The sequence below is a fragment of the Ambystoma mexicanum genome, chromosome 12 (genome assembly GCF_040938575.1).
Source record: "Ambystoma mexicanum isolate Mex_15411 chromosome 12, UKY_AmexF1_1, whole genome shotgun sequence".
In the NCBI taxonomy this organism is placed as follows: Eukaryota; Metazoa; Chordata; class Amphibia; order Caudata; family Ambystomatidae; genus Ambystoma; species Ambystoma mexicanum.
In genome coordinates, this window is record NC_090936.1 from 600,178,446 (window position 1) to 600,199,783 (window position 21,338).

Sequence of the window (21,338 nt, forward strand, 5' to 3'; positions counted from 1 at the left end):
TCAAGCGCTACTTCTGGTGGCCGTCTTGGAAAAAAGATATCAGAGACTTTATAATGTCCTGTGGAGTATGCGCCCAAAACAAGAGTCAAAAGGAAAGACCAGCAGGCCTCTTACGCCCTATTGACATCCCACCTCGCCCTTGGCATACGCTTTCTATGGACTTCATCACCGATCTACCTCCATGCTCCGGATACAATACGATTCTAGTAATCGTGGACTTATTCTCCAAGATGGCGCATTTCATTCCGCTCAAAGGCTTGCCAACAGCAGCAACTCTGGCCCGAGAATTTCTCGAAAACATCGTCCGACTGCACGGTTTTCCTTCGGTTCTAATTTCGGATCGAGGTAGTCAATTTATTTCTCATTTTTGGCGAAGTTGCTGTCGGTCGGCTCAAATTGATGTGAGACTATCGACCAGTCACCACCCTCAGACCGACGGACAAACCGAGAGGACCAATCAAACTCTGGAACAGTATTTACGCTGCATGCTGCAACAAACTGAAAAAACTTGGAAAGACATCCTTTGGATAGCCGAATATGCCTACAATAACTCTGTCCATTCGGGAACTGGGAAAACCCCGTTTTTTCTTTTGTACGGCAGTCACCCTCGAACCTCGGAGTTGGATCCCCTCCAAGATCTTGAAACACCAGCAGTAGACTACCTGCATTCTACAATCACCCAAGCCTTTAAGGAAGCTGTTTCTCACCTTCAAAGGGCTAAAGAACAATACAAGAAAGGAGCAGATCAACATCGGAAGGAAGCCCCTCAATATCAAGTAGGGGATCAAGTCTGGTTATCCACCAAATATCTACCTCTAAAAGGGCCACGCACATTCAACCCAAGATACCTTGGTCCCTATTCCATCACTACCATAGTAAACCCAGTAGCGGTCAAGTTGGACTTGCCCCCGCACATGAAGATACATCCGGTCTTCCATGTCTCTCTATTAAAACCCGTGCAACCTCAAACCCGACTAACTAAATCTCCAAAACCTATCCTAGTTGATGGAGAACTCGAGTTTGAAGTCAAAAGCAGTCTGGACTCCAAGATCTCCAAATCTAAACTATTTTACCTAATTGACTGGAAAGGCTACGGCCCCCAAGAGAGATCCTGGGAACCTGCTGAATATGTCCACGCTCCTCGCCTAATCAAAAGATTTCACCGAACATTTCCTGACAAGCCAAAACCCCCGGAGAAGCCCGGTTTGGGAGGAGCCTTGAGGGGGGGTACTGTCATGATCTCTGCTTCCAAAAGGTCAGGGTTTTCCCAACTCCCTTGGAAGCAGAACCATAACCCAGGTTCCGAGTGCCAACCAGTCCCAATTGGGACCTTTTGGACCCAGTCCTGGCGCCAGTGGCACCAGGCTCATAAATATGCCCAGTCCCAGCGCTGGAAGCGCCGGGCTCATAATGCTTGGGTGGACTTACCTGCAGCAGACCATGCTGCTTACTTGCCTGCCAGTTGAGCCTCTGATCCTCTTCTGTTTGGAACTACTTTTCCTGTTGGGTGGGGCAGGAGCCACTCCCTAGATTCAGAACACTGGAACTCTTCTAGAAAGCAGGAACTCTTTTCTTACATAGGCGTGGCTGTGGAAGGAGACACCTAAGCACTACAGGAGGCTATTTAAACCACACCCGATGGATGAATCTTGCTTTGCGTTATTCTGCATCCTCTGCAGCAGAACGTTCATTGTGTCTTCTGCATCTGATCCTGGGCCTAAGGAAAAAGGCTTACCATCCTGAATCCAGTCTTCAGCCACACCTATAAAGACAAGAAAGAACAGGTTAGCATTACGGTCTTCAGTGACAGCTCTTCACTTACCTGGTCCATCGGCTGTCACCAACGCCTCGCGCTGCATTCCGGCATCTGAAAGACAAAGGCTTACCTACTCTTCATGCGCTCCGGAGGTCTTCACACTGCATTCCGGCATCTGAAAGACAAAAGCTTACCAACTCTTCGCACACTCCGGATGCCTTCGGCGCTGCATCCCGCATCTGAAAGACAAAACAAGGTGCGTTTAAAGACATTGGGGAACTTTAATACTCACGTGCCATTACTCCTTTCCACATCTAACCCAGTGGGTATTCCGGCACCCTGCAGCCGCTCCGAACTTGTACCTGCAAAATAAAAAGACAGTTAGAGCGCATCGTGAAGCAGGCAACAAGCGCTTACTTACGTGCTTCCAGGCGCTTCTATTCATCACACGGGCTCCATCTTCAACTCACTTCAGCCCGTCATCCGCCATCACCGGAACCCTGCAAAACAAGAAACATTATTACTAAAGACTTTAAAGACATTAGAATTACTCGAAACTTACCGTTCGTGCAGTAAACGACGGACAGCAGTCCTCTGAAGTCAAGAGGCCTGCTACCCTTATCCAGTGAAGAAACTGGTTACAGCACCCTGCCCCGAGGCAGATGGAGAGCACGGCGTTCACTTACCTAAGGTGAGAGCGTTAACCTTTGGGGTTCTACAGGAGAAGAGAAAGGGAAGAAGAGAGAGACATTCAATAACCCAGTTCCTTAATCCCATATTTTCTATCTGCAGACATCTTACCCTTCGAGTCAGACATACAGTGCACAGAGGTCCAGCCCAAAGAGCCAGCCGTGTGTTACACATCACCTTTGAAGATACGGTATACGCCCAGTCAAGACCGGCGCCTCTACGGGAATCAGGTGAGCGTTACACATACCCACGCAATGAGTATTCCCAGGACTATCATGGGCCATGGCTTCCACATACCATGGTTGGGGAGCAGGATGTCATTATTATTAGGGATGTATTTGTCACTCCTCCAAGTTCTAGGCACCAGGCGATGATTGAATCCATGTTGCATGGCATCCTCTCATTCCCAGTCTAGTGTGTCACCCCCTGAACTCTCGGTGGGGAGGAAGTTGGTGCATTTGGAGACCTGAGATATTTGCATATCACTATTACATTGCGTGTCATTCACAAATCCAGGTCAGCAAGCCAAGTGCCCACCGGGGATTCTTTTGAGGTCCAAGGCTGCATAGCTGGTGCTCCCGCCAATCCAGAGGTACAGGCCATGCACACACAGACACATGGGCAGTGTCTGACATTCATTGACTTTACTCAAATGAGATGCCATGATTCTGATGGTTATCTGTGACCCTTTGTGCCCACGCTTTCTGATGAAGGACCACTGTTATTTCACTCTAGGTGCAGAATTACATCAGGGTGAACAGCTACAACACTAGCAATGTTGCCTTCCTGAACGGAAGAGGATGCACTGGTGGTGGGTTAGACCTGCGACGACAATAAACTACCACAATCTCTCTTTTGTGTTCGCACAAATGAGATGAGCTATGATTGATGGGTGATACCATCGGTGGAGCCAGGGGGTAGGTGGGGAGACCCCCCAGAACTCTCCTGGTGCCCAGTGCATCCCCCAGCCTCCTGTTGGAGCCCTATGCTCCACCCCATCACCAAAAGCTGCCTCTGCTACTGGGTGATGTCAGCAGGGTGAGGTCATGGTGGGACATCTATCCTGGTTAGCGGCAAGGACTTTGGAAACACCACATGAAGCATTGTTCAATGTTACAGCTTGTGAGGGCGAGAGGGGGTTTAAGCGAGCATCAACTCAAGCATGCCTGTGGAGGTTTACGTCTATAGGGCGGCGGGTCCCTAACATTGGCAGGAGATCTGGGCACAGGAGGGGTTTGCGGGTCGAATGAGACAGGAAGGGCCCCACAGGACCAGTCTAGGTGTAAGAGAAGTAGCAAGGGAGTGGTCTGCATTCTCCACAGGAGATAGTCAGGCAATGGGAGGCAGGAGTCAGGAGGACTCGGTCAGAATGGGCAGCACTGTGTCTATCACATAATGGAAAAAGAGATGGTGCGACTGAAGCAGACTTTGCATCAAAAACGCATTCCTCATCGCTGGCAAAGGTAGGCTCTGGAGCCATTGAGGAATTATTTATGAAACCGGAATTCTGGGCAAGATCGCAGAGAAAACTGAGAGTACAAAGTAGTTTCCTCTTTCAAAGCAGCGCTGTGATGTTGCCACCAGCTTCACTGTTGCTCAGCCGTCACCATTATCTATGCCCTGCCCTGCCACCCCCACTCTGTCTTGCCAGCCTACTCACTCTTGTAGAGGAGCAGTTACATGCCTTTGCTGGAAATCCCACCCCCCCTTGCCTCTTATATGTTGGAAGTCTGAGATTGTGCCTTTTTTGACCCAGCAGTTGTGCCACTATCACAGCGTATATTTGAAGAAGATATCCATTTAGACAACCGTATCGAATGTATCCCCGAAGAAACGACAATCTGAGGGAGGACATCCCTGAAGGAATCTGAAAAAGAGTAAAGAAAGAAGCTAGTGATGTCACAAGAGACATGTGTGACGTCCCAAAATATTGTCTGAAAAGGATGCAGGAATCCTATAGAAACTAATGACAAAATAAAGAGACAAGTGAACTTTTATGTGCACAAAGTGCTGAGGGGAATCAACCGTTCAATAATTGTACAGATGCTGAAACGCAAGGTAGACTAAATCATCATAGAAGCTGATTATGTGTAGTGAATACAATGCAGGCAAAGTATAGCAGATTGACATTGAGATCATGAATTTTAGTAAGCCAGGACCCATATAAAGAAAGGGCGAATTGTGTTGCAGCAAGTTTAATCTGAAATTGTGGTGCTGCATGGGGAGGCTGTCTGGCCTGGTATCAAAACTGAAGCAGCCAAGGTTGGTTATCTATTCTTGAAAGGAGTGAACGTGCAAAGGACGAATCATCTTTTGTTAAGGTGCAAGGAAAGAACACCAAGAGTGCCATGTTTTATTCATTTAAGACATTTAAAACCTGCAAAATGGACCAAATCGTGGTCTCCTGTCACGTGAGCCAAGGATGAAAATAGAGTACAACTTGGAGTCCTAGCATAACGATAGTGAGTGCTCACACTCCCATATATTCCCAGAGACAAGGATACTTTGCAAGGCCAAGTTCAAAGACAATCTTCATGGCAGGAGGCTTGGGTGATGAGAGATGTTGGGCTAATTGGGTGGGGAGATAGATTGAGGCCCAACTCCTTGCACCTTGCTCTGGGCTTACGTACTGCTAAGTGAACTGAATGTTCCAGACTTGGCACAATCGTGCCAGTCAATTGTAGAAGTCCGTATAACAAAATACCTTATAGTTTAAAGACCAATTGAAAACCGTCTACTTAATGATTTTAAGTATTACATGTTTTAGAGGTAGGCATATATTGTCCTCCTGCATATATTGTCCACCTGACAGTGGGAGTCAATCACAATCATAGTTCCTATGTAATGTGTACTTAGATATTCCCCTTAATCCTATCACAATCCCTAGTCAGTTTTTCATTATTTGCCACGTAGTATGATGTCACCTCTGACATATTTTTAGTATAAAGTCTAAGTTTTGTGAAAAGATTGCTGAAAGAAATTGAGCGAACGTCCGTTGATGTCCATTGTAACTCCCTGTTTTAGATAATTGATAATAAAACAGTGCTTTGCCATCTTCCTGAGTTAGTGCATTTATTTGGACACAGAGTTATTCTGTGAACCCATCCATTGCTTGCACATTACTAAAGGGCAATAAACTCATGTTGTAGCAGTGTGGATGCTTTAAAGTGCAAACCATTTTGTTTCCAGATTTTTGGACGATCAGGCATTCTCGGCCATTAGATGGAAGATCACAAGGTTTCCTGTGCAGAGTGGCCGATAGAAATAAACTTGCAAGAAAACTGAGATGGTGGACAGGTCCCCCTTTGACAAAATCCCTGCCCGGTTCCACGGGCACTCTGCGTACGGAAGGCAAATTGGTTAGATTGAAGGAGGAGTCGATTAACGAATCACGAGTAGACTAAGGGGAATGGCAAATAAGGGGACAGGATTGTAATAATTTTTGAGTAACAGGAAATATTATGAAGAAAAGGTAGCACCTAGAAGCCCTGACTCAAGGGAGTTAGAAGGAGACATCTCAAACTCCAATGGCAGTAGAGCGAAATATGTAACGCCTAATCAGGATTATGTAAAATGATGTTTCAAACCCTGTATAGGGTATAAATAAAGGCAAGAGATAAGGTGATCACGGTTGTTATAAATGTGTAATGTTTGACTAGTCTGAATGTTGTTTGTTGAGTAAAAATATCGAAGTGCCATAGAGATTGTAAAAAAAAGAAAAAGTTGAAGGTCAACAGTGCTTTAATATTGCAAAGAGATTGCCGCCAATCAAGAGAATAGATACGTTAAGCAAGAGAATAGATAGACTGCTGTAATTAGAGGCTTGAGCAGCGATTGATGGTGCTTTCTCAAATTATTTTTATTTTTAAAACACGTTGAAAAGTGGTGATTTAAGCAAAGGTATAAAGTGTGTTTAATAGTCTGGTATCAACAGTCAATTGAGGCTTGTCATTATGGGGGATAGTCCTCTCATGCACATATGCAAAACGCTACCAAAGCATGTGCCCAAGCTCAAACAGTATGGTGCAGACTGTAAAAAGTGCAGCAGATAAAATGTTCATGCCGTGGCCACAAGGGGGATCATTGTCAAAAGCGGTATTGCAATACATAACCACATACTTGCACACTGCGTACACAGGGAAGAAATTAGAGAAAAGATAATCGATTTTAGAGCTCTGGAAGATCTATCAAGAGGAAAGAGAAGACCAGCCACCTGAGGAGTGGTTGCTTAGTCAGCATAAGGAGCAAGGGGTTGAGCCCTCCGCTCCCCTTACCTCAGCTGAAGCAAAGGGTTTTGTAATGTAAGAAAAATTGGTTTATCCTTGAAAAGAACTGAACGCAGTGACAGGGTATAGTAATCCAATATATGAGCCCCCACTTATAGCAGTGACAATAGTCTGGAGGAGAATAAGAGAAAGGAAGAGATTTATAAGATCATACAAGACAAGGAACACAAAAGTGTGTGGCCAAAATTGTCGACAGAGATAGACAGGGAGATTAAGAGATGGAAAGGAGCGAAGGATAAGGCTGGCAAGATAGTGCTCATGCAAAACAAATGGATAGGAGGACAGATATTGCTTAAGATAGATGGGAAAAGTATTCAGAAAGTTAGGCAAAGAGAAGGTAAGGCCAAACAAGAAAGAAAAGATAAGGAATGAGAGAAGAGATTGAAAGAAAGCGAGCAGAGAAAGAAAAACAGGGAATGACGAGAGCCGATATACCAGGAGGAACTAGAGAAAAAAGAAGAATGGGCAGAAGAACTAAGAAAGTATGACAATAGACAGAGAGCGATAGAAGAAAGGGCTAAACAGGAAAGAAAGAGAGAAGAGGAAGAAGCAAAAAGATTAAGGGATAAAAGATTACAGAGATGAAGGGAAGAAGAGGAAATAAGGGAAGCAGTAAGTAGAGGAGAAGAACAAAGGCAAAAGGAAGAAAGAATTAGAAGGGACTTGAGAAAGCGAAGAGAAATAATGAAGAAATAGAACGGAAAAGGAGACAGCGAGGTCTCAATGCCAGTCTCATTTGTAAAGGACAAATGAGGCTGAGCACAGAAATACGGTGAGACAGAGTGGAAGAGATTCTTCCGATGAAGGAAGTAACGCCAGCAGTATGTAGATCAGCATTAGATGAAGAAAGATTTGATGCAGAAAGCATCTGAGAAAGGATCGATAAAGACCATTGACAGTTAAGATGAAATAGCGAGTATGAAACGATGATCAATCCCCAGTGCCTCAATCACGAAGTGAGGAGGGAAGCTTGTACAGTGATGAACATCAAGCATTGTCTTTAAGCAGACTGAATCTGGATAAGGGTGAAGGGGATGATAGTCACTAGTTGGGGACTGGACATGTCAGATGAGGAATGAGAGGCCCGTCTTGGGGCAGAATGAGGGAGCATGTGCACCCCTGAAGGAAATCTGCAAATGGATATGGAAGTGAGACGGTACGATCTGGAATACACCAAAGATAGAACACCAGATCCTATAGCATATTCTGAGCATCTCTGAGGACCATCACATAGTGAGAAGTGAGAGCCGCCACCATATGTTAGCAGGTTAAGGACATTACCCACAAGGAGACAGACAGGCACGATTATCCCTGCCATGGATATACTAATAGTGGGGTCCAACTATGGGATGGGGTTTACACAATTTCCCTTGTTAGAAAAAGGGGGAGCAAGACTGCAATATATTCCATGGCCACAGATGGATGAGGATAACTTTAGATTCAAGCTCCCTATTTTGACTTCGGGCGCTGGGAATTGGATATACGAATTACAAAAAATGACAGGAGGAAATACGCTGGCCAAAGGTGACATTAAAGGTCTCCTGGAAGCTATTCTTGTGGAGAGGGCTGATGACATATGGCGGAGAGGGGGATATTCAATTGTGACTGCACAAAACACAGTGCATGAGGGTGCACCGTTTAATAGTTGTAGAGCAGATGTTTGGAGGGCATTCAAGGTACAGTATCCTGACATATCAGATATGGGTGCTATTAAGACATGTATGATGAAGGAAGATGAAGATCCTATTGCTTATATTCAGGATATTCAGGAGAAATGGCAGCTTGAAACTCGCGAGTCGTGGGAAAAGACAGTGGGCCTCATTACGACCTAGGCGGTCCGGATATAACGGTGGTGGTAAACCCGCCGCCACCGTTGTTTCCAGACCGCCTGAGTCTGACCCCTGCAGGCGGGAGGTGATGTTCCTGACCTGGCGGGTTTAACACCTCCCACATGCAGGCGGACGAGGAAACACCGGCAGCATTACGAGATGCTGGCGGTGTTTCCATGATCCCCATTTCCATCGAGTCCCATAGGACTCAATGGGAATGGGGATTTACACCATTCCGCCTTCGTGATTCCCGGAAAACCGGGGTTGTACTGCCCCGGTAATTCCGGGAATCACGGAGGCGGAATGGTAATACGAGTCTGGTGTTAACCAGGCGGTTTTACCGCCTCGGTTAACGCTGGACTCGTAATGAGGCCCAGTGGCATTATTTTACCACATTTTATGTCAGGGATTGCCTGAGCCAGTGCAGAAGCAAATGAAAAAACAAGTAGGGATGGAAGCGAAGTCATGACCGCTTACCCTCCACTATGTAGTACACAGACCAGAGAAGGCTTTGCCCAGGATCACACATCTTATCAGACACAAGCACCACAATTACAGCAGGTACCACAACAGGGACAAGCACACAAGAATCCACCACAAGGGCAATCGTAACAAGCCCCTGTGCAGACACAGCCATATGCAAACACAGGACAAGTTTTAACACTCTGAATAGGAGGTGTCACTGTGGTAGAATGAAATCCTTTCACAGGGGTGGATATCAGCCTCTATCCTAAATAGGACAGCTCACAGGGTGACTTGATGTGTTTAGTACTATCTGTGACACCAGACCCCCAGGAGGAACCAAGGGTCGATGTGACGATAGGAGGCAAATCCTTTTCTTTTCTTGTAGACACTGGAGCAACTCGTTCGTGTATACGAGAGGGAAAATATCCAATGTCAGGTATTGCCATGAATGCTCAAGGGTTCTCTGGAGCTGCAAGTCGAGTTCCTTTTACTGATAAACTACCAGTCTCCATAGGAGAATGTGATATATCTGTTCCCTTGTTATATTCATGACATACAACAGTTAATATTTTGGAAAGAAATTTAATGACAAAACTTAATATGACGATTTCATTTACTGATCAAGGAATTGTGCGCTCCACTCCAGTAATACACTAACTAAACGTGGGAGAGTTTATACTGACATTTACAGGGCAAGTGGCTCTGTGAGGCGTTCCGGTAAATCCAGGGATGTTTCTATATGGAGTGAGCATTTTATTGACAAGGCTACCTGGACTGGTGGGAAAGATTGTGAGAATACCTGATGAGTTTCTGTTAAGACCACAAATACCTATGGATGAGGGAGGTGGATAGACTATTCCTAGAGAATTGGAAGCAACCATAATATGAAAGAAAATGACAATGCTCGAAGGGATAGACGATAAGGGTAGACCATGGAGAACAGCGATATAGCTGTTGAGGAAGGGTATAGATTGACTGACATAACCGATGACAACAAGTTCAGGGAGGACCGACCTGATGACAAAGTGGTGTTCTTCATTAGCATTACATACTAGAAAACAACAGAGAAAAGGGAAGTCCTACAGCGAATGGTGATAATACGGCAAAGACCAGCATTTTTTCAGGAAGACTTGGAAAAGGTGCCAAGTGCCTTATGGACCACAGTCCCTTATGACGTAGGTTTATTGAAGGGGATTTGAGAGGTTAAAATAAAGCTTAAGCTGGGAGCGATTTTAAATTGAGCAAAACTGTACCCCATGCCTCGAGAAGTTGAAGAGGGTATATTTGAGACTATTTCAGCACTGATGAATCAGGGAATTCTGGTGCCATCAGAATCATTGTGTAATACTGCAGTGTATCCCATTAAAAATCTAAAGGGGGATTGTGGAGATTTATCCAGGATATAAGACCATTTAACCAGATTGTAGATGCTGAGTTTCCTTTAGTTCCTAATCCGTCGCCAATATTGTGCAGTATCCCGGTGAAAGCTCGATATTTGTCAGTGATCGATTTGAAAAATGTGTTTTTCTCAATCCCGTTGCACAAGGATTCACAAGATTTGACTTCATTTACGTTTCAACAAAGAAGATTGAAACATACTAGGCTGCCTCAGGTGTACTGTGAGTCCCCATCGATCTTCAACAGAGTCCTACAGATGGATTTAGACAATATTGATCTTAAAAGTGCGGTGATACAGTACATAGTTGACATCTTGATTTGTAGCACCACAGAAGACGAGTGCAGACAGGATTCTGTTCAGTTGATGACTATTCTAGCAGACAAGGGATTTAAAGTAGACAAGGAGAAGCTGCAATACTGCCAATACAAGGGGCCTCATTACACGTTTGCCGGTCCGGAAACAATGGTACCGGTAAGCTTGCTTGTACTGTTGTTTCCGGACCGGCAAACTATGAGTTCTGCGGGCAGGTACTAATTCGCCCGCCAGGTCAGACCTGGTGGGCAAACCGGCACCCGTGAGCAGGCCATGTCGGAGGCACCGGCACCGTTCTTAACGGTGCCGGTGCATCTGGCATGAACAGAACAGATGGGTATCCCCTTCATCGCTGACACAGGGGAAAAAAGATACAAAACACCAAGAGGAAGTTGTGTCAAGCAGAACTCCACAGTGCAAGAATTGAATAGATCTCAAATGAGCAGCTGTAGACAAATATAGTACAGGCAAAGCGAGAAGCAAATATAATGGAGGCAAAGCGAGAAACATATACGCAATGCAACACATTTTATTAATATCAAGTAGATAAAAAGCATGCAATATATAAATTAATCTCATTAAAACATTTTAAACTTTCATGATTGAAAAAATGCTAATGAATAAAGTACTGAATAAAGTGCTATTGTATACTACGTGTAGAGACACTGGCTGGTCAACACTGGATAGTGGGAATCAGGAGGACGGAACTTGCACCAAGTGAAGGGGATCATGTGGCGAAAGGCTGGCACTCCTGGTCACAACCACCACTAAACTTCATAAACAAACATAAATGATGCACAGTTAAATATTCATATTGTCAAATGTAGCCAAGAATACAAAAGGAATACACAGTCTAAAAAAGTAGAATGCAAATGGTCTTCAAATTAAACCAAAGAAGCCTAACAAATACACATTCTGTCAACAAATATTGTGCAAATAGTCAAGTACAAACTTCACGGGATAGTGAGCATAGATATCCAAAGCAGCAACCCATAAAAAACTTATTAAGAAATGAGTAGTTTCAACGGCATAATGCGTCTAGCTGGAAACCAGCTGATGCTCGTCTTCTTCAGGACGATGCACTCCAGTATCATCAGAGACACGTAGCTTGGTAAGGACATGGCCAATTTCGCTCATTTTGGACTCAAAGTCTATAGCAACCGTGCTTCTTGATCTTTAGCACAATCGAAAATGCATAATTTTAAATTTCCATCCAGGCTTACCGTGTGGCTCTCGGTTTAATAGAGGGGTGGCGCACTGCAAGCTGCGCATAAAGTCCCAGAGCCGGACAATTGGCACGTTCAGACGGCATGTCTCCATGTTGTACCGTATATATGATATTAGTCTGAATAAACCCAGCATACGCAGCAGCTAATTGTTCGTGGTCCAAATGGCAAAATCTGCTGCTAACGCAAGGGCGCTCCACACGTCTTGCGAATAGCGTGACAGGAAGCAGACAGGAAGTAGCCTATCGGGCTCAAATGGGAATGGGGAGCATTTTATTCTGTCGCCTGTGAATGGGCAAATACCGGGTCCGGCAGGCCCCTAATGACCTGGTAATTGCCCTTTCACGGGTGCCAGAAAAAATTGAAAGTTTGGCGGCAGCCTGCCGGTTTACCCAGCAAGGCTACCTCCAAACTTGTAATGAGGCCCAAGGTGTTATGTATAGGTCCGTTGATTTAGCATGAAGGAAAGAAAGTGACACCTGAAAGAGCTGAGGCAATTATGAAAACCTCAAAACCAAATACAGTGAAACAGAAGCAACAATTTTTGGGTCTATGCAGTTATGTCAGAGCATAGGTTTTTGATTATAGCACACACACAAAACCACTTCTGCAAGCATTAAAGAAAGCACAAGTTGGTAAAACAAAATTAGAATGGACTAAAGAAATGGAGGAAGGATTTCAAGAGTTTAAAATAGCAATTTGTACAGCCCCTGATGTAGGAATTCCCAGTTATGCTGAGGAATTGTATTTCTTTTCGCACACAAATGGGGCAGTCATGACAGCAGCGTGCACACAGAGAACCACATTGGGGTACAAACCTTTGGCAAATTACAGTGGAATTTTAGACCCAGTTATGAGAGGACACTTACACTGCGAACAATGTTTGTCAGCTGCCGCTTTTGTGATTGAGAAGTCTACAAGTATTGTCATGGGCAGCTCTATGACCCTCTTTGTGGAGCATGCTCTGTTTGCCATTTTAGAGAAACCCAAGGGCACATTGACATCTCAAAGAGCATCAGCTAATGAGGTAATGACTTCTAACCCAGCAATTAAAATCATAAGATGTAAAATAGTGAACCCTGCCACATTTTATAGCTGAGCCAGTAGAAGAAGGTGATCATGTGCATGACTGTGCTAATTATGTTGAATTTTATGATGATATGCCCCTTGTGAAAGAAAATGTTTTAGCAGGAGGGGAGATTCTCTTTATTGATGGTTCTTCAAAAATTGATCAGACTAGTGGACAAAGGCATTCGGGCACCGAAGTAATAAGACACAGGTTAAATGGAGAATTTGAAGTAGTAGCGAGTGCAAGACTATCGTCTCACTTTGACATCAATTTTCTCATCAGCGACTTTCATACTGGGGACAACCCATAACTCTTTTAAAAGGAATACCTCTTGTCTGAGAAGCCCTCACCTATTTTGGCATTTAAATCACTGATTATCATTTCAAAGGGAATGTTATTTACTTGCGGACCACTTTTGTTTGATTATAACAAACATTTGGATTTTGGTTTTCTCAAATTTAAAAATATAAACTAAATACTCAAGATATTCACCTATATAGACAATTATAAGATTTGTTTGATGTCCTTTTCCGAATGCAATTTTACATGAGGCATCAGGGATTCATAGGATGTAAAAATATACTCTGTTATCGGCATCAACCAGATGTAGGATCCTGTCAATCCCTATTTCTGACTATTCCATTCCAAGATGTTAGAGAAACTCAGAAAGTGACCTAAAGCAGACCATCTCAGAGAAAAAGTGGAAACAAACTTGTTGGGGTGCATCATACTGGAAGGTAGATTTAGACTTGAGATAAACACAACTAAAAATGATGTATTGCTTATACTGATCACCTTGGAAAATGGGGTCTTGCAAATATGCTTGTAGAACAACTATTGACATGTATTGGTAAAAATGTAGAAACTTTTTGGAATGAAGTATTGGACAGAGTGGATATAATTTTAGATCTTCCCATTCCTAGAACCCCTATGCCTTGTATATTAGGTCTAATACCTCAAGATCCAGGCTTAAATACTTAATAAAAAAAATTATATTTAGAGCGTTAATTGTTCCTAAAAAGAAAATATTAACATTGTGGAAAAATACTACAAGACCTTCCCATGAGGACTGGTTAAATGCTTGATCTTACTATCTGCCAGAGAAAACATATCTTTTCAAAGAAAAGACAAAATTGATGACTATGGAAAAATATTGCATGCATTTAATGACTTATATGAATGATATGCCTAACATTTAATGATTTGCATGATTAATATGCCAGATGAAGGTTGTTTTTCCATCCCTCCCTTTCTCCTCATTCACTGTAATATATTCATTTTACATTTAATTGCCCTGTTATTACTTTTAAAAATGAGAGAAAATATTTTTGAAAAAAAAGAAATGTGGTACATTACAGATCTACATATAGAGATCTCTGTCTAGATGACCCGCCACTCTCTCCAAGCTTTGTAAACCTATTTAGCCTGCCACACTTTCCTATGGTCTTGTAAAGCAGAATTTGTGAATGTGAACTGCACATCTGGTAACAGGGACCATATTTCTTGGAGCATGTTATCAACCTCATCTTCTGTTCTCTTATATATTGAATTTTCCTGGCATCAGAGCACACTATCTAGTTAATAGTCACTGCTTTGGGATTCTGATAATAACAATATTCCAAGCCTGATCTCAGGGATTTTTCCACGTAGTGATGGCAAGAATCTCATGAAGAGCGTTTGCCGCCAGCCAATAATACTCAATTGACCCTTTATGGGAGTCTCAACACATTTGCAGAAGATTATGTCATTTATATATAAATATTTCATTTTGCTGACCAGGGACATCATTTAGGGATCACCAGGGTTCTTCTTTGCTAGCCCTGTGGTCTCCCTGTCTACCCCTTAAAGAAATTAAAAAATATATATTTTCTTTTTAATGCAAGGTCCTGGGCTATGGCCAGCGCCATGTCGCTCTTTCCTTCTGGATTGGCTGGCTTTCTTGTTCAGGCCCCTTAAAGAAAAAAGGGGAACATATTTCTTGGAGCATGTTATCAACCTCATCTTCTGTTCTCTTATATATTGAATTTTCCTGGCATTAGAGCACTCTATCTAGTTAATAGTCACTGCTTTGGGATTCTGATAATAACAATATTCTAAGCCTGATCTCAGGGATTTTTCCACGTAGTGATGGCAAGAATCTCATGAAGAGCGTTTGCCGCCAGCCAATAATACTCAATTGACCCTTTATGGGAGTCTCAACACATTTGCAGAAGATTATGTCATTTATATATAAATATTTCATTTTGCTGACCAGGGACATCATTTAGGGATCACCAGGGTTCTTCTTTGCTAGCCCTGTGGTCTCCCTGTCTACCCCTTAAAGAAATTAAAAAATATATATTTTCTTTTTAATGCAAGGTCCTGGGCTATGGCCAGCGCCATGTCGCTCTTTCCTTCTGGATTGGCTGGCTTTCTTGTTCAGGCCCCTTAAAGAAAAAAGGGGAACATATTTCTTGGAGCATGTTATCAACCTCATCTTCTGTTCTCTTATATATTGAATTTTCCTGGCATTAGAGCACTCTATCTAGTTAATAGTCACTGCTTTGGGATTCTGATAATAACAATATTCTAAGCCTGATCTCAGGGATTTTTCCACGTAGTGATGGCAAGAATCTCATGAAGAGGGTGTGCCGCCAGCCAATAATACTCAATTGACCCTTTATGGGAGTCTCAACACATTTGCAGAAGATTATGTCATTTATATATAAATATTTCATTTTGCTGACCAGGGACATCATTTAGGGCTCACCAGGGGTCTTCTTTGCTAGCCCTGTGGTCTCCCTTTCTACCCCTTAAAGAAATTAAAAAATATATATTTTCTTTTTAATGCAAGGTCCTGGGCTATGGCCAGCGCCATGTCGCTCTTTGCTTCTGGATTGGCTGGCTTTCTTGTTCAGGCCCCTTAAAGAAAAAATAACAGGAGTTCCACAAGCCTATCGCTTTCAGCAGTGACCCTAAATAAGAAGGAATAGGAATACCAAATAATTTGTCTTTCTGGAATTCTATACAATAATTTGCTAGACTCATTGAAGGTTTATTTCAGGCACACTTCAGCTGGTGAGTCACTGATTTAGTCTGTTCTTAAACACCTGAACTCAGCCATTTATCCTTCTGAGGGCGATAAACAAGTACCAACACAGGTTGGGTGATATTGTATGTATATTTGTTCTATATAGAGCGCTTAAGTGTAAGTGCTATATAATAACACAGCATTATAATTTGTCCATGGACATCTGCTTGCATTCACAGTAATTTGGTAATATGAGCCTATACACACTCATCTTAACGATGCATATGGCGATCCATTTTTTTATGGAATATATATCACATTATAGCGATATCGTAACCATATTTTTTGTAGTGTACTCAGGAACAATGTTATGTGATGCCACTTCCTGTTTTGTCAAGGGGTGAAAGGTTGTGTTCCATCACTTCCCATGACATCACTTTGGGGTGGGGTCAAATGACATCACTTCCTGTGATGTCATCAGAGGTCAAGAGTTGTGTGATGACACCACCGCTACCCCTGGCATTTTGGTGAAATGACGTCCCTGTGAGTGACTCTGACATTTGTGGCCAATTTGAAAGACTTTATTTTGTTTGAACTTGTTTTTAATCTAAAATGAAATGTTGAAATCGAAAAATGAGTTATTTGGGAGAAATCATCCAAAATGCAATATCTAAATTCAAAATAAAAGGTTATCAGATTTTTTTAAAAACTTTATTTATTAAGGTAGATTCACGTCTCACTCAAACAACCATTACAGCAGTTAGTAACCGCAGAGAGAAAGTATGCCAGGAGCCCCACAACTTTCAAGACCTCGAAAAGGTAGCCCCATTCAACAGAGTCAACTGCTTTTTCCATATCAAGTAAAGCTGCAGCCGCCTGCACCTTAGGATCAATTTGTGCCAATATAGAAAAGAACCCGTGAAGGTTTAATGAAGTCGATCTCCCTGGAATAAAACCAGACTGATCCAAGTGGACTAGCCCTGTAACAAACGGTAGCAGTCTATCTCCCAGGATTTTAGCAAAGATTTTAGTATCTAAATGAATAAGAGATATCGGATGGTATGATGCACAATCTAAAGAGTCCTTTCCTTCCTTAAGAAGCAGAATCACCTCTGCCTCACACATTGAAGGAGGCAACTGACCCAAAGTCACAGCCTACTCCCAAACGTCCACCATATATTTCGCAACCTCTGCCCTCAGCTCCTTATAGCACTCTGCTGTTATGCCATCTGATCAAGGAGCTTAAGCCAATGGGAGAGCCAGCGCCGCCGCTAGAATATCATCCACTGTAATCGGCAAAGCCAGCAACTGGTGCGCTTTTGAACTCAGCCTCAGCAATGATACCTCCTCTAGGTATTCAACTAGCTCACCTAAGGCCTACGAGCCCCTTGACGCATACACTCCTTCAAAATATCGCTGAAAAGTGCACAAGCAAGCACCAGACTCAGCCACAACATGCCCATCCAACTTGTGTATCGCTGCAATATCCGGGGTCCCCTTCTCTTGTCACAGCATAGCAGCCAACAGGTTACCCGGTCGACCCTCCTCGCCATAGCAGCGTGCCATCGCAGGTCATGCCAAGTATTTAACATCGCGGTCAGCAAGATCACCGAACCTTCCCAGAGCTCCCTTCAATTCAGCTCTAGCCACCACATCATCAGCGGTTGACAGGGCAGCCTCACTAGCCTTGATGTCCCTTTCCAGGTCTGCCAGCTGACTCCTAATAGTTTTCAACACCCCAAACTCCAAAGACAAGTACCTTCCGTGAAGAACCACCTTAAATGCCTCCCAAACGGAGGCCATCGTGCTGACGGAGCCCTGGTTGTCTTTGAAATATGAACTCACAACATCAACCACCTCACTTTGAAACACTTTATTCGATAAGGCCGCAGCCTTGAACCTCCAACGGGGTTTAGGCACTGCTTCCTGCCCCACATTCAATGACCACAGAACAAGGGAGTAATCTGAAAAAGTCCTCAGAAGAAGCAAGCAGTCCAGCGTCATATGCATCAAATGTCAGCCAGCCAGCACATAATCAAGCCTCTATGATGTACCATGTACTGATAAGCAAAAGGAAAACTCTTGCACCGTCGGATGAAGTACACACCAGTCATCCACCAATGCCAATGCAGACATACTCTTGCATACCCGGTCGGTAGCTTGCAGGAAGAAGCATGAGGTACCCAATGATCTGATAAGCGGCGTCTGCAAAGCAACATTAAGATCACCCACCCAGACAATGTTAGTATGCATGTATTTATAACTCCTGGCAAGGAGTGAGTCGTAAAACCCGGGGTCATCCACATTATGGCCGTAAATGTTGACAAATGTCACCAAGACATGGGCCCAGCTGCCAGACACAATAAAAAATCTACCCCGTGGGCAAATAAACTTTTCCACCAAATGAAATCTGAGAGACTTATGGATTAGTGCCATGATCCCGGCTGTAATGAAATGTAAATGTAATGTGAGCTTATATAGCGCCGGTAGCTCGCAGGCATCAGGGCATGTTAACACAAACAAAACACAAACTATCTAGTGATCTTAGTGGTGCAGCTTGAGGACTAAAAAGTCTAGAAAGTGGGATTACTTGAAGAGGTGAGTCTTCAAGTGCTTTCGAAATTGTAGGTGATTCTCCTGTAGTCTCAGAATCACTGGAAGGGAGTTCCACATCTGAACTGCCTGCACAGCAAAGGATCTGCCCATCGCTGATTTAAGATTGTGTTTGGGGACTCCAAGCTAATTTTTTCCAGCCGAGCGCAGCTGTATCTTCTGCGTATAGGGTACGATACTCTTCTTCATATAGTTGGGTGCTTTCCCAAAAAGGCATTTATGCACAAGCGTGGGGATTTAAACGTGATCCTCTCTTCGACTCCTAACGAGTGTAGCTCTTTTCTAGCTGTGTTAATATGGTCTTTTCTCATAAGGTGCTTGATTAGTCTTACTGCATCATTTTGAATGACTTGGCATATGTGTAGATCTTTAGCACGAGCGCTTATGAGAAGTGCATTGCCATAGTCTAACCTAGACAACACCACCGCTCTAAAAATGGTGGCCAAGTTGTTTTCACTCAAAAAAGGTCTAATAATCCTCATGAGCCGCAAATAGTAGGCTGTGTTCTTTCGCAAGAGGTTGGCCTGGGCTTCTGAGTTAACAGAGGAGTTCATCATCATACCCAGGGTTTTAACCTGGCTGGATACTGTTATGATGGCCTCTTTGATCTGAAATGATTTGTACTCCCCCCCGCCCCAGTTTGTCTAGGAGGCGGCTAGATCGAAACAACATGAGTTCCGTCTTAGAATCATTGAGGCACATCCAGTTGGCTTGCATCCAATCATCTATTTTACTGTATATAAGTCCTATCTTTTCACTGTCTGCTCTATGAGATCCATCTAGCTCTAATATTAGCTGCGTGTCATCAGCATAATTAGTGAAGAAAACTCTGGATTCCGTCAAGATGTCACACAGTGCACACATATACAGATTAAAGAGCATAGGTGAAAGGCTAGCACCCTGGGGCACTCCAAAGAGAATTAGAGTAGGATCAGAAGAATTGTCTCCCCAGTGAACTCTAGCTTGGCGATTCGTGAGAAATGAAACTAGCCACTTCTGTGCTATATCCGAGCAGCCCACAATGTCTCGCAAGGCTTTGACCAGTAGTTCATGATCAACCAGATCAAATGCTGCACTAAGATCAAGAAGCATCAAAATCCCAATTTTACCCCTGTCCATGAGTCCTAGCATGTGGTTTTGGAGATCCAGCATGGCTGTCTCTGTGCTGTGTGCCGCTCTAAAACCAGACTGTTGGTGGTGTAGGGATGCATGGGTTTCTACATGGTCTTGCAGCTGCTGGGTAGCTATTTTGTGCAGGATTTTAAGTATAAAATTACAATTAGTGATAGGCTGTAAATTTCCTGGGTCCTTGGGATCCAGCCCAACTTTCTTCACTAAAGGTGTAATGGTAACCTTTTTGATTTCATCAGGAACTAGACCCTCTTTGAATGAGGCATTAATCATTCTGAGTAAAATGGGAGCAAATTGCTCTTTATTTTGAAGGATGATGTTGGGTGGTAAAACATTTTCCGCACAAGACATGGGCCTCATGTGACCATGCACCTCCAGTAGCTCTGTTTCGGTTATGGGGGTGAAAGAGAAATTCTCCTGTCCCTGATTTCTAACCATCTTCGTGGTCCTAATGTCCTGTTTTAATTTATTCCTGGCATTGATAATGTTCTGCCTGGCTTTGGCTATTTTGGCAGAAAACGCATTTTGCACGGTGTCGCAGTTATCTTTCGATGGTGACAAAGGCGGGGTAAGATTTTGCAGTTTCTCTACACTCTTGAGTATTTCAAAGAGTTTGCTGATCTTGTTATCAGCTAATTCAATTTCCTTGTTAAAATAGTTGGCCTTGGCTAATCTTATTTTATCTTTATACTTCTTGTTTGCTGCTTTCCATCTCTCTTTATTTTCAGTGGTCCTGTCTGAGTGCCACTTCCTTTCAAGAGCTCTTTTTTCTTTTCTGGTGGTTTCTATGTCCTGATTATACCATTTCTTTTGATTGTTGATTTTCGTGGCTAACTTAGATTTGATTGGGGCTATTTCGTCTACTAGTTTTTGTATGTGAGTAGTGTATTTCTGAAGCAAAACATCACATGTGTCCTGCTCCTGAAAGGAGACGAGTACTGCATTAAGCATGGCTGGATATGTTCTGATGTCAGATTTTTGAAATTTCTGCTGGTGACCTTGACATGCGGGTTATGCGTAGTCAAGGGCGCATTGAGTTCTATATTCAAAGTGACTAAATGATGGTCACTCCAGATACATGGCTCAGTCTTGCAGTTTTGGTATTTCAAATTATTTACTATAACCCAGTCCAATTGATTTCCTTGAGGAGTGGTGGCTACTCATTTACAATCATAAAATCTAGGTTATATAGTGCTTTCTCCGACGAGATCGCTTCCTTATCCTTTGCATCCCCCCGCCAATAGTTGAAATCACCTACCACCAGGGAGGATGTGTTAGTGGATTTCAGATTGACTAATTGGGAGCATAGTTCATTAGAAAAATCTGAACTCAGTGACAGAGGTCGGTATACAACTATTAAATTGAGGCAACTATTGGGGGTGAATGTCAGTTTCTGTCACGCCTGTGCCACTGGCGCACACATTGGCAACCATCATGGACGATATGGTACTCGTTTCTCTTCATAATACTCTTTAAACAACCTCTATTCACATTTTGGTCCTTAATTCCCATTTGTACGACATTGGTACGTTCCTATTTAATTCAGCTAACT